Source organism: Theropithecus gelada, chromosome 4 (assembly GCF_003255815.1).
Source record: "Theropithecus gelada isolate Dixy chromosome 4, Tgel_1.0, whole genome shotgun sequence".
NCBI lineage: Eukaryota > Metazoa > Chordata > Mammalia > Primates > Cercopithecidae > Theropithecus > Theropithecus gelada.
In genome coordinates, this window is record NC_037671.1 from 1309006 (window position 1) to 1320106 (window position 11101).

An 11101-nucleotide genomic window follows, 5' to 3' on the forward strand; every position below is an offset into this window, starting at 1 on the left:
GAAATGTATGAAGGTGCTATTTGGCACAGCATTTAATGGTGAAGAAAGAGACAGTGTAACTGACCACTGCTGGGTCTCAGCATCCTGCAATTTCAGAACTACTGTGAATACAAAAAGAATAAAAAACAGTGTTGTCCAGAAAGGGGGAGTCATCCCTAAATATGATGGCCCTGGGACAGTTGGCTCCCTACCAGGCCTCTTCCATGGGGGCCCTTTTCTGCAGTGACTGGGGTTTCTTCTCATTTGTCTCTATCCTGTGTCCTGACCCAAAAGACAAGGCATGTCTGCAGCTGTGCCCACACTTGGAATGTGTCAGTACATTATAAACACTGGCTCAGTGGTATCAGTACATTATAAACTTTGGCTTATTATGGGTTATTTTATTATTTATTAAGTGTGTATTTTGATTTCAATTTACTGACAACACAATAAACCAGGACAATCTAGTGATCGCATCCTCTTTCTTATGTAAAAAAGCACCTTCGAGGAACGTGAGGAGACAGTTTTCACTAGAGTTGGTTAAGGAGAGCCAGATGGGCTGGGGAGGAGGATTTTTACCTGGAACCTGTGTGATGAGCTGTGACATCCCTCAGCCCCAGCATCCACCTCCTGGGCGCAGAAGCAGTGCAGCGGCGCCACCTGGTGGTCTGTGCTCTTCCAATCCCAGATCAAGCACAGCCCTGAAATCCACCTGTCCCTCCTCTGTGCCAGGGTTTCTTCACTGGACACCAGCGTGAGTCAACTTTCCTGTAAAGCAGAACGAACATGAGATGGGACCATATTAGAAGAGGAATGGTGTCATCTCCACCTCTGGAGAGATCCCCGTCATCCTGTTCAGGGGAAGGACCAAGCCTCAGTCCCACGCAGAGAGGAGGCTCTGGCTGTAACTGCGCCTGTGAAGAGGTGAGGACCTGTTCCCTCTATGCTGACGGCCAAAGCCTACAGACTGGGGCCAGACTTCCCCTCAGCTGTGTCCTATCAGGTTCATCCAGGCCTCAAGGAATAGATCATGGACATTGCCTCCAGTGATGGGGAGCTGGGTGCACACTCAGAAATGAGGTAGTCCTGGCAGGGGTCCTGGGGCTGCCAGTTGTTCTGGGTGCTCAGTGTCCAGAGAGGAGGATGGGGTGGAGGCTTTGTGCAGAACAGGAACCATGACCCATAACTTATTTTACTGTGCATTGGCCTTTTTATCATAAAATAAAACACAGGTAACACAAAAGAAAAAAGATCTTAAAATGGTGACCTTTAATCAAAGGTAAACACCCTTTAACCATCAGAGAGGGAGAAGTTTGGCAGCTGACCTAGAAGCCCCATCAATTGCCCCAGCTCAACAATAAACTCTTCCCCTTTTCAAATAAAAATCAATCACATCCTGACTTTTATGGTCATCGCTCCTTTGTTCTATTTTATATTTTCATCATCCAAAATTATAGTTTAGTTTTACCTTTAAACATGTTTTGTGTTCTCATTTGTTCTATAGGTTCCTCCTTGAAATTTATGTTGTATGGTAAGATTTCCTATTGTTTGAATTTTGTGGTTGCATGCCAAGGTGTGATTTGACATTTATCTCTATTACCTGTATTTTCTATAAATTGGTAGTTTGGTATACAGGTTTGTGCATATTCAGGGTTTTTTTCTGTAAGTATTGATGGTTCTGTAAAAGGAAAATAAATCTTGGGGCCCCAAAATTACTAAGCTAAAAGGGAAAAGTCAAGCTGGGAACTGCTCAGGGCAAACCTGCCTCCCGTCTATCCAAGGTCACCCCTCTGCTCACTGAGATAAAGTCATGTCTGATTGCCTCCTTTGGAGAGGCTAATCATAAACTCAAAAGACTGCAACCATTTGTCTCTCATCTACCCATGACCTGGAAGCTCCCTCCTTGCTTCGAGTTGTCCCGCCTTTCCCGGTGGAATCAATGTTCAGCTTACATATGTTGGTCAATGTCTCGGGTCTCCCTAAAATATATAAAACCAAGTTGTGCTCTGACTGCCTAGGGCACATGTCGTCAGGACCCCCTGAGGCTGTGACATGGGCATGTATCCTCAACCTTGGCCAAATAAACTTTCTAAAACTGAGATCTGTCTCAGATTTTCAGGATTCATAGTACAATATCGTGTTTTTCATCAAGAAGAATAATGTAATACTGGTGAATTCTTTTCTTGTGATGTTAATTGCCATTGCTGTTCAATGGTGAAATCTGTTAGTTCACTGTGGATTGCAAAAGGGTTATTTCTTTCATGTATTAGCTGAATAATTTGTAGAATAAGAGATTTACCCCTGTCTATTATTTGTCGGTTCCATAGACACTTGTATTTTGAGAGACTAAACCAAGCATCCACTCACCTATGACCCAGCAATTGCACTCTTGGTTATATACCAATAGAAATGCATGTATTTGTGTCCCAAAATATGTGAAAATATTATTTATAGCAGTACAATTTGTAAAATCTGGATGTAACACACATGTTTATCAACAGTGGAGAAGAGTGAGCTATTTGTAAAATGGAGCACTGACAGCCATGGGAGTCAATAGGCTACAATCACACACAGCAAGACCTGGGACGCGAGGGTGACTGTATTCAGAACTGACGGATCTCGTCTATGGTGTTAGAAATGAAGAAAGTGGCTGCTTTAGCATCAGGGAGGGTGATTTATGATCAAGTAGAACCTAAGGGTGTTTCCTGGAGGCTGGAAATGCTGTACCTTGATGTGACTGTTGTTTGCTCAACTGTTCACTTTATGAAAATCCATGGCCCACTCATGGTTTCCCCACCTCTCTCCATGCACGTTGTCCTTCATTCCAGTATACATTTCTGATGTTTTGAAACAATTCACTATAAGCTAATATAGAATCTCCCTTCCTGGAAGTCCTTAGAAATGCTGCATTGAACAAATCAGTGCAATTTTTAGAAATCCCAGGAAATAGATGCCTGTGACTCAGATATAAAGAGGAAAACCTACAACAAGAGCAGTAGGCTTGGGAGCTGACACAAGTACAGCTTTGGTAATGGCTGTTGAGCCAGGAACTAGAAATCAAATCCCAAATAGGCCCATGGAAGGTGGGGGGTGTGAAATGATGCCCCAGTAGTGCATGAGTGAATGAGTCATGGGCAGTGGCTCATGGGTTGACTTGCCAGTCAGGAACTTGGGAAAAATAAAGATGGAAAAATTAGGGGGTAGAGTAGACGGGTCTGCATAGGCCTCTTGCTATGCACAGAGCATGTGATGATAGTGATTGCATGTGGATGCCCAACAGAAGGGCTCCAAGGGGCTGGGGCTCCCTGTAATCAGGTGGGCAAGATGGCTTGATGGACGATGCCACTCAGCCGCACAGGGCTTGCTCATGGAGTCCGTGCACAAAGTGGCCGTGGTGGCTGGGATGGACACTGCATGGGCACAGCAACTGACTCGACTCACCAAGGCTGACCTGGAAGCTGCCACTGCTGAGAACCCAGCCTGCCAAAAGCAGCTGTTCATTGAACAGAGAAATAAAACAGGCAGTGTTAATTAAGAACAAGACAGTGTCATAACAGACAAATATTCCACTGCAGATATAGGAGAGATTTAAATAGTCTTGAAACTGAAAAAAAAGTTTGTCAACAGAAAGACTTACTACAAGTAAACAAGTTAAAACAAGTGTAAATATTCTATTTCCCTTCAAACATATCCAGTTTTGTAAGTACGCTCATATATCAAATATATACTGGACTTACATAAAATATTAAAGATATATAGGGAAACAAAGGAAAATCCAAACAACTCAAATTTTATTAGGCATGAATAACATAGATTCTAGAATCAGTTAGGAAATCAATAAGGAAAGATTATTATAGGAAATTCACTTTTATGTAATTATGTGTGAAAATCCTGAGAAAAATATTAGTAGGCTATATCTACCTGTGTGCAATGAACAGATTATCTTGACCAAGTTATGTATCCCAAGAATGCAATAATATGTAAACTGTAAAACTTTTAATGCATTTCACCACTTAAAGAATTAAAAAACAGAGATGACCATATTTTAGTAGATGAAGAAATTACTGTAAAAGAAATTCAACACTCCATCTGACCCACATTTCTTCAGTCATCTCTACTTTTAAGAATTCATGATCAGATTAGGTTCACCCAGAAAATCCAAGATAATCTCCCCAAATAAAGGTCCATCCTGTTAATCATATTGACAAATTCTCTTTTGTTTTGTAAGGTAACATATCTAAAGGTGATGAAGCTTAGGGCTTGGAGATATTTGTGGGGCCAATATTTTAGATTTCACAGTGTACATGGTGGTCAAATGAGATTTAACATTAGTCTAGTCAAATTTCTACACATCACAAAGTGAGTAAATGTATGTATGAGGCATTCCATAGTTTATGGGTAAAGGTGAAGCAAGTGTATACATAGCACTGTGAATGAAGAGATGCAAATTTACTCACACTGCACTGGAACCTCAGATGTTAAAGGGAAACGGTCATCTTAAACGTAGCCACAGAAGAAACACAGATCATCTAAGAAACAACTGGTTTGTGATGTAATTGATTTTTCCTTGTCAGCCACAGCAGCCAGAAGAGGCATAATGACCGAGAACTGAGAGAAAACCAATGTCCAACCAGAAGTTTGTGGTTGGCAAATCTCTCTTTAAGGAATAAGAGTAAAACAAAATATCATCGTATAAATGAAACTGTTGGACTATCTCCAAAATGCCCAGTCTAAAAATATTTACAAAGACAGTGAAATATATAAGAAAGAAACAGAGAAAGAAAGCAGAAATTTTAATTTGTAATCATTGGTACCTGTCAGCAGTCATTATAAAATATTAATAATGTAGCATTCAAAGGAAAAAATAATATAAAATACTGTAACATGTGTTATGATTTCCTTACCCGTATTCCAACCCCCCACCTGTGCCATCTATGAGGTCCAACGAATTTGATTCTTTTTTCTGAGATCAACTCCATAGAGTACAGCCCCAAGAACAAGTTAGGTGCTTGATGAATTTTGACCGTATGAATAACTTTCTTGAAAGTACTTAGCAGATCAAGAATGTGACACATAAGCACAATTCAAAAGTGGCTGAGGAGTGACACAAGAGAACATAGTGGCATAAGAACTCCAAGGACCCCCTCCACAGCGGCAATGTGCTTGTTGAAACACCAGTATTAAAAAATCTCCATGAGAGCTGTGATTGGATTTAGTGTTGATACATTTTTTAAAATTGTGGTAAAACAAACATACTGTCATGGGCGTCCGTGTGAAGAGACCACCAAACAGGCTTTGTGTGAGCAACATGACTCTTTATTTCACCTGGGTGCAGGCGGGCTGAGTCCGAAAAAGGAGTCAGCGAAGGGAGATAAGAGTGGGGCGGTTTTATAGGATTTGGGTAGGTAAAGGAAAATTACAGGCAAAGGGGGGTTGTTCTCTGGCGGGCAGGAGTAGGGGTCACAAGCTGCTTAGTGGGGGAGCTTTTTGAGCCAGGATGAGCCAGGAAAAGGATTTTCACAAAGTAATGTCATCACTTAAGGCGAGGACTGGCCATTTTCACTTCTTTTGTGGTGGAATGTCATCAGTTAAGGTGGGGCAGGGCATTTTCACTTCTTTTGTGATTCTTCAGTTACTTCAGGCCATCTGGGCGTATACCTGCAAGTCACAAGGGATGCGATGGCTTGGCTTGGGCTCAGAGGCCTGACACATAATATATAATTTACCATCCAACTATTTTTTCAGTGTACAGTTTGATGGCATTAAACACATTTACAGTGTTATGTAACCACCACCAATATCCATTTCCAGAACATTTTCATCTTCCCAGACAGAAACTGTACCCGTTAAACCATAACCGCCCATTCCCTGGTAACCGCTATTCTGCTTTCCGTTTCTATGAATTAGCTTATTCTAGCTACCTCATATAAGTAAAATATCATATCATTGTGAACCAGACTAGGTCAGCGTCAGGAAGTGGGCGGTCCTGCAGGTCCCCTCGAACTCCGTGCACCTGAGCTAGTATCTCGGTGCAATCATGGAGCAGGGCGTCCAGGTCCGGGTTGGGCAGCAGCGAGGCAGGGTTTAAGGTTGTTGGGGGCAGGAGTTATCCTGAGAGGATTCAGTAGTAGTACTTGGTAGTGGGTGAGCCGGGCATTACTTATCCATCGATTAGGTGGCTGTTTGAGTACACCCTCGATGGCATGTGGGGTAACGACCTGTAATTCTTGACCCATGACAAGTTTATCAGCATCTTGTACCATCAGGGCCGTGGCCGCAATCATTTGGAGACAAGGGGGCCACCCGGCAGCCACTGGGTCTAATTTCTTTGACAGGTAGGCAACCGGCCTCCACCAGGGGCCTAAGTTCTGAGTTATTACCGCCTTGGTGACACCCTTGCTCTCGTCCACGTATAAGTGGAAGAGCTTGGTGACATCAGGTAGTCCCAATGCAGGCGCAGAGAGTAGGGCGGTTTTGATCTGTTGGAAAGCCGACTCGGCTTCTTCCGTCCAATTAAATGGCTGCTGCCCCCGTGTTGCCTGATACAAGGGTTTAGCCAGCTCTGCGAACCCAGGTATCCACAGTCTACAAAATCCTGCCGACCCCAGGAATTCCCTTACTTGTCGGGTGGATTGTGGCCTGGGAATCTGCAGAACAGTCTGCTTCCAGGCGTCTGTTAACCAGCACTGCCCTCCTTTTAGCAGGTACCCCAGATATGTTACTTCTAGTTTACAGATTTGAGCTTTCTTTGCCGAGGCTTGGTAGCCTAGATCCCCTAGAGCTTGTAAGAGACCCTTGGTCCCTTGAATACAAGCTTCTTGGGTCTCAGCAGCAATCAGGAGGTCATCAACATACTGTAGTAAAGTTATTTCAGGGTGTTTGCACCAGTACTCACCCAGGTCTTCATGGAGGGCCTCATCGAACAGGGTAGGAGAGTTTTTGAATCCCTGCGGCAGTCTGGTCCATGTCAGTTGGCCACTTATGCCCCTCTCAGGGTCAGTCCACTTGAAGGCGAAGAGCTTTTGGCTCTCAGGGGCTAAAGGCAAACTGAAGAAAGCATCTTTCAAATCTAAAACAGTGTACCACTGATGTTTAGGGTTTAGGGTACTCAGGAGAGTGTACGGGTTAGGCACAGTTGGATGTATGTCCATGACCCTCTTATTGATTTCTCTCAAGTCTTGTACAGGTCTGTATTCTCCGCTATTAGGTTTTCATACCGGCAACAATGGAGTATTCCAGGGCGAGTGACATGGGCGAAGGACCCCTTGGTCGAGGAGCGGACGAATATGTGGTGCAATCCCTTCTTTGGCCTCTAGGGGCATCGGGTATTGGCGTACCCGAACGGGGTCTGTCCCAGGCTTGAGCTCAACAAACAAGGCAGGACGGTGTTTTGCTAGTCCTAAGCCCCCCGTTTCCACCCAAGCTCCTGGATATTGCTGGAGCCAGGTTGCTATGTCCTGGTCAGGGTCCGCTTGCTCCTGGTGGAGCTGGTTCTCATCTTCTAGGGTTATAGTCAGGATGGACACGGGCTGATTTTGGGAGTTGGTCACGATGGGCCCCTCAGGGAGAAAATGGATCTGTGCTCCCATTTTAGTTAGCAGGTCTCTCTCTAATAGGGGACAGGGGCTCTCAGGGATGACCAGGAAAGAATGGGTTACATTCCTGGCTCCGAGGTTTACTGTTCTTTGTGTTGTCCATGGGTATTTCTTAACTCCTGTGGCCTCTTGTACCCACGAGGACTTGGAGGATAATTTTCCATTAGTTTTAACTAGGACCGAGTGCTGTGCTCCCGTATCGACCAAGAACTGAACTGGGGACCCCTCCACTTGCAAAGTTACCCTAGGTTCGGGGAGGGGGTCCGAACCCCATCTTCCCTAGTCTTCGTCTTGAGTGACTAGTACGGGTGTAGACCTAGGGGGTCCCTGTCCTCGTTGTTTCTTTTTGGGGCAGTCTCTTACCCAGTGGCCAGCCTCCTTACAGTAGGCACATTGGTCTTTGCTCAGATTATCATGTCTGGGGGACCACCTAGGTTGGGTGTTTTCTGGCTGTAGATGCTCTTTCTGTACTACTGCTGCCAGGACCTTGGTCATTTTTTCAGTGGCCTTAAATTGCCTTTCCTCTGGAGTATCTCTGTTATTGTAAACCCACTGGGCTATCTGAAGGAGGTCCTGAATCTGCTTTCCCTCTAAGTCTTCTAATTTCTGGAGTTTCCTTTTAATGTCTGGGGCCGCCTGATTTACAAAAGACATTACAACAGCTGCCTGACTTCCTGGAGCCTCTGGGTCTATGGGGGTGTACTGTCTAAAAGCTTCCATTAATCTTTCTAAGTAGGTAGCTGGGCTTTCTGTCTTTCCCTGCAGAATAGAGTATACTTTAGCCAAATCAGTGGGCTTGCAAGCAGCTGCCCAGAGACCTGCCATTAGAGTCTGGCGATAAAGGTGTAGCCCTCCCCTACCTTCTGCCGTGTTGTAGTCCCACGCCGGTCTGGTCAGAGGAAAAGTCACATTTATGAGGTCGGGGTTGGCAGTCGGTTGACCGTCGTTCCCCAGGACCAGCTTTCTAGCTTCTGCCTGTATTCTCTCTCACTCCTCCGTTGTGAACAAGATTCGGAGGAGCTGCTGGCAATCATCCCAAGTGGGCTGGTGGATGAACATGACACTATCCAGTAAAGCCATTAAATCTTTGGGGTTGTCTGAGAACCGAGCACTCTGAGTCTTCCAGTTATACAGATCACTGGTGGAGAATGGCCAATACTGGAGCCTGGGGATTCCCGTGTCATCTGGGGGTCCTATTTCCCGAAGGGGTAGAGCCACTGTGGAGTCAGGTGGCTGGGGGGGCTAGCCCGCAAAGTGCGCCCTCGCATCTGCCCCGCCGGCCCTTCAAAGTTACTTTCACTTTCAGCGGGTCCGGGTGCGTCGGCCGCCTCCCATCCGCCTGCTCCTTCCCGTGGCTCAGCCCGGGGGGCTGGGGCCTGGGGAGGCCCGGAGGGGTACGGAGGGGGTTCTGTGGACAGTGGGTCCCCGCTATCAGGTAGAACAGGATGGGGGGGCAGTCGGTTGCTTGGGTTTTAGCGGCCGAGCAACCAGTGCCTTACAGGGTTCAGGGGCTAATTGGAAAGGGGACAGTCAAGGAGACGGGTTCTCAACAAGGTCCTGCCATATGAGGAGATATGGAATTTGATCCAAGTGGCCCGCACGCCCAGGTAGGAAAATCTTGGACTTTACTCTAGTGATGACAGGAAGTCGGAACATCCCTTCGGGTGGCCACCTCACATCAAAGGCAGGCCATTCGGAGCGACACAGAGTAATTAGCTTTCCCTTCCTGATTTCCATACTAAGATCATGGCCCCTTGCTCTAACATCCTTGAAATTACTTATAAGGAGAGATAGGGGAGTGCTCTGGGTATTACCCATCCTGTAATAATCTGTAGTCTCTCCCTGTAAAAGAATATGGGTTAGAATTCCTGTAAAGGAAATCTGGCGTATTAATAATTTCTAGCCACAAGCATGCTCCGGGAGCCCGGGTCAGAATCAGTTCAGATAAAAATCTAAATCAGACAAGAGCCAGGGGACGTCTCCCACCGGTCTCCGCTGGCCGTCCTATAGTGCATCCGCCAGGACTGTGTCAGCTTCAGTTTCAGACCTCGCAAGTTACAGACACAGGTTCAGAACAGACACAGACAGACAAACAGAGACGAGCTGGCTCACCTATCAGCAGATCGATCCTGGTAGATCCGTTGACCAGGGGTCTGGTGGGCTTGGGGAATCCCGGATGAGCCCCCAGATGTTATGCCCAGACCGTTTGTTCCCCAAAGAAGATCACCAGAGTCCAGAGTCAAAGCCAAGCAGCAAGGATCTTTTACTGCAAGTTCGAACTAGGTCCCTCCATTCCACAGCATACAAGAGGGCCTCGAACAATGCGAGTGCTTGCTTTTTATAGCCCGATGTAAACAGGATATGTAAAGTTACAGGGGAACAAGGGAATTCTTTTGGTTACAACATTACAATTGGTTATCATTATACATTTAGCATTTTTTATTGGTTCCCGCTGTGCCCTTATTGGAGATTTCCCAGGTGGTGTTTTTCTAAAGTTGAGAGAAATATGGAGGAATGTGTTTGTGCTGGGCTCAGGGAGTTAGGAGATATATGGAGGAATGTGTTTGTGCTGGGCTCAGGGAGTTGGGAGATATGTGGAGGAATGTGCCTGGTTTCTTTCACTTTCACTGACAAACCCAACAGAAATGAATATATATGACTTCCTATAAAATGAAATTTAAGCAAAATTATATGTTTTAAAATGTTAAGACTGGAGCAAGACTAGAACATCACCAGACAAAGAGGCTGAAATGAAGGGTTTATGTTTACCTTGCTACAAATTCTGTTGGCCCACAATCTCTTGTGCTTATTGCATAAGACAGCCACAAAGTGGGGTGATAGCTCATAACCGGTCCCTGGTTTTCTGCTTCAGAAACAAGTTTAAATCCTCTGCTTAGATACAGTAAGGAAAATAACCGAAAGATGTCGAATGTGAAATTGGCATCTACAAAGTCAAAGAAGTGAGTAGTAAATGTAAACATCAGGAATCAAGGAGATTCTATCTTTTTACACAGCAACGGCCTCACTATGCACTGCTGAAGGTCCCCGCTTCAGGGGGACCTTCATGAGGAAAAACCCTATATTGAAGGGGTGGCCTCCCCTCTACACCTGTGGTGTTTCTCGTTAGGTGGAAGGAGAGACTTGAGAAAAGAAATGAGACACAGAGACAAGGTGTAGAGAAAGAAAAAGTGGGCCCAGGGGACTGGCGCTCTGCATGCAGAGGACCCGCGCCAGCACCGGTCTCTGAGTTCCCTCAGTATTTATTGATCATTATCTTTACCATCTTAGAAAAAGGGAAGTGGCAGGACAATAGGATCATAGTAGGGAGAAGGTCAGCAGAAAGACATATGAATAAAGATCTCTGTGACATGAATAAGTTTAAGGAAAAGTGCTGTGCCTCGACATGCATATGCAAATATCTCCATAAACCTTTTTAGTGCATAAAGAGCAGCATTGCACGTCCCACCTTCAGCCCTAAGGTGGTTTTCTCCTATCTCAGTAAATAGAACATACAATCGGGTTTTACA